The sequence below is a fragment of the Nicotiana tabacum genome, chromosome 2, assembly GCF_000715075.1.
Source record: "Nicotiana tabacum cultivar K326 chromosome 2, ASM71507v2, whole genome shotgun sequence".
Classification (NCBI taxonomy): Eukaryota; Viridiplantae; Streptophyta; class Magnoliopsida; order Solanales; family Solanaceae; genus Nicotiana; species Nicotiana tabacum.
Genome location: NC_134081.1, coordinates 33,169,243 through 33,172,756, shown reverse-complemented (window position 1 = coordinate 33,172,756; position 3,514 = coordinate 33,169,243). Strand labels below are relative to the sequence as shown.

The 3,514-nt window shown below is 33.4% G+C and overlaps 1 long non-coding RNA gene across 2 annotated transcripts; it reads left to right on the top strand.

Annotated features, from left to right (window-relative positions):
- Positions 1-271: 271 nt before the first annotated feature.
- Positions 272-3,308, top strand: LOC107802442 (uncharacterized). 2 transcript variants are annotated; one of them, XR_001651824.2, is made up of 4 exons: positions 272-473; positions 581-651; positions 1,329-2,750; positions 3,153-3,308. It is a non-coding gene; the product is annotated as an uncharacterized LOC107802442 (long non-coding RNA). The 2 variants fall into 2 exon arrangements; XR_012699735.1 differs by having other exon boundaries at positions 279-473; positions 1,329-3,308.
- The last annotated feature ends 206 nt before the right edge of the window (positions 3,309-3,514 follow it).

The window sequence follows — 3,514 nt, the reverse complement described above, 5'->3', positions numbered from 1 at the left end:
ATTTATTGCTACAAACAGTATATTAATTGTGGCGACCTGATAAGTGGCTATAAAATAAAAACTTTTAGCGGCGACTTTTGCATGTCGCCTCTAATATGTGCCACTAAATCCTGAATATTTTGTTCCTGCTATGACCAAAATGTTGGCTCCAAATATTTAGTAGTGATTAATAGAGAGTCGTCGCTGAAGGTATTGTTAGGGCAACTGGGTCGCCTCTAATAGTGTAAATATCTGACATTTAAAAATAAAAAAGTAAATAAAAGACCCTAAATATACTAAGTCCTAAATATAGTAGAAGGCCGAAGGTCCCTTTCTTCTTCCCTCTTCTCGTTTTCTCTCTGCAAAAGCTCCATTACTTTTTCCAAATTCTCAAATTAAATCTTTCACTTTTGTTTAATCATAAGATGTGAACCTAATTTATGAAACCCAAAAGCCCTAACACCATTTGTATTCTAAGATTATACTCAAATCAGGTAATGTGTTCAAACCCCAAATCCATTTGGGTGTTAAATGCAGTTAGCAAGAGTGACTATTTCATTATATTCACCTCTAATTTCTTTAATCCATTTGAAATCTACAGGAGTAGAAAGTAATTTTTCCAACAATATCATCGTGTAAAGCCCTTCTCGGTGTTGATGATCTCTTCGCTGGGTAAGTTTTTTTTTTTTTTTTAAATTATGAACTTTTTGGTGATTGCATGTTTGGTATTCCTCTCAAAATACTGAAATGAGATGTTGTGTGGTATGGGTCTGTTACTATAAAGTCTTTTCACTTTTTCTGATCTGGTAAACAAAAGTATAACTGAATCAATGAATGTGTCCAGTGAATGAAGTGGTATCACCAAACACAGTCAGGCCTAGTACAGAAGACTAGTGCAAGGTATAATAGTAGGATAAAACAATATACTACTTTACTTTAACAAAAAGAAGAAGAAAAAAAGTAAACAACATCAGACAGATATAGCAAAAGAGCTGTTTTCTGTGTATCATTTTTGTTGGCGAAGTAAGAGGAGGAATGGAGTTTTAGAGGCAACATAAACAAAAAGAGTAAGGAAATACCATGATAATGAATTCAGAAAGGGGCCTAATATATCTTACCTCTCTTCTTGTTGTAATCTGGGAAGATAGGAACTTTATGAGAATTATAATTCCTTGTTCTTGGGATGAGTTAGAGGCTGTATCCTATCTCATATAGTAACTACTGCCTTTTTTTCATTTTTCGCTCAAGTACTTCCCATCTAGTTATGTTCTTGTAGTTTTGTTGGTTTTTGTGGTCCTTGAGATTTATTAATTAATTAATTAATTAATTGATTGGTATTCTAAAAATAGGAATGGATAAAGGTTGGTTGAATATTAGGAATAGAGGTGACCAAAGATATGGAGATGGAGTAGATGGCTTTCTTAGTTGGACATTCAGTCAACCAAGGGGGAGCACTATGATTCGATGTCCTTGTAAAGGGTGTATGAATACTGCATTCAAGCTAAAACCCGATGTAAGAGGAGACTTATTGAAGAAGAGTTTCTGGGATTCTTACAAAGTGTGGGACTTGCATGGAGAACATTACATTCAAGCGGCAAACATAGAGGCTAGTGTGTCTTCTGCAATAGAAATTGTGCGTCAAGAGATGCAAGCTGATATGGATCGAAAGTTGCAAGAAGAACGTGAACAAATGGCTGCGGAGTTGAAAAGGAACATGGAGCAAGAGTTACAAAGATAGTTGAATGAAAAGCTTGAACATGTCAATCAAGAAGTAGAGAACAGGGTCAGTCTAGAAGTAGCAAAGAAGATCCAAGAACAACTGGGTGCTCTCATGACCAGAATGCAACAGATAATTTACTCTTAATATTTTTATACTCTTCTTTTTTTATATTTCTTCTTCTTACCGACTTGAATCTTCTTCCATCCTTCTTGACAATTCTTTTTTTCATCTTCTCCTTCTTTAATTATCTTTATGACAATAAGTTGTTGGATTGGTACATGTTCTGGTGCGATCTAAAATTTTGGTGCGATTCTGAAATTTTAGTGCGATTCTGAAATTCTAGATATGCAAAATCTAGTTGGACAATCTGGATATGCTGTTTTTGCATGGCTGTTTTTGTCTTAAATTCTGGATATACAAAATCTGTTTTTGGACAATTCTATTTTTGCTTAAAGGATGCATTTTTTGGACAATTCTGTTTTTGCTTAAAGGATGCCTTTTATTGAAACAGACTTGTGTAGGCTAAGGTATCAAAGGTAGCGTTTTATAAGTAGAGTTTAGGAAAATGTTAGTATGCAGTGGATGATCTTGGGTAAATTGCTTCTTTTTGGAAATTTTTTTGTGCTTTTCCTTTTCAGTATCAATTGAAAAGGAAAGAGAAGGTTTTACGTTGTTTTGGTCAATTTTACGGGGAAGAAGGAAAATTGCAAAGTTCATTATAGAATTTTCTTTTCAGTCGTAATCGCAAAGCTCGTGTTGATATAATCCTATCTATATATTTTTTTCTTTAACTGTTTGGCTAAGGTTCTTTATGATATTAATATTTTCAATTGCAATCGGCTCACTTCTTAGAGCAGTTTGATGGATGTAGTAGGTGGCAATGACGGGTAGGGAGATGCCTTTTGGGAGGATTTTAGTATGCATAGTTTCTGTTGAAATGCTTTGACTGGTGGCTTTGTTGTTGGAGCATGTATTTTCCTTCACAGTGATTGATCGGTTTTCTTAGAGTTGGAAGTAATATAAATTGCCTTTGACTGGTTTTCTTAAGCAGGTAATGAGGAGTTAATATTTCTTAATGGTATTAAATCTTTTGAAAGAAAACTACACTATCCAGGTTCTGTTTAAGTATTAAAATAAAAACAGAAGGTAAATGGATTCAAGTTGCATTTTAACCTTTAAAGTGCATGTCTCTTTTTTTCCCAATTTAAAATTGCTCTCCTCTTCTCAATGTCGTAAGAATTTTTGAAAGAATTGAGAATATCTTTCTGGATAGCAAAACCTTTTTCTAAATATGTCATACATGTTAAATTAGTTGGTCTTTTTAGCTGTAAAGCATGTCATACTTAGGAGACGTGGTTAATGGTTGAAAACAATTCTATGTCATCCATTGTACTATTAGCATTAGATTATGAGAATTATCAAAGTGATCTTGTATTTTTTTGTGTAATAACAGGGATGAGGTTCTTAAACAATGAATACAACCAAGGAGGGGCTTCAGGGCACTTAGTATTTTGGTCTTTTGGGATGTATATGCATACAATGACAATGAATTGTTATTCATTATATATGTAATTCGCATTTTAGTAATGGAAGTATTTAATATCCGACTTAAGATATTCTTTTGGTGTTTGTAAAATACTATTGGATGCGTTTATATATTTTTGGTCATTGCAATTGCTGAATTAAATAGGTTGCAGTGGTGACAAAATCTTATTCAGAAAAGTATTTGTTGAAATATTGAAGTTGCCACTTATTGTTTAATAGTTTTTGTAGCAATTATCATTGCCACTAAATGTCATTCTCCAGCAACAAGCT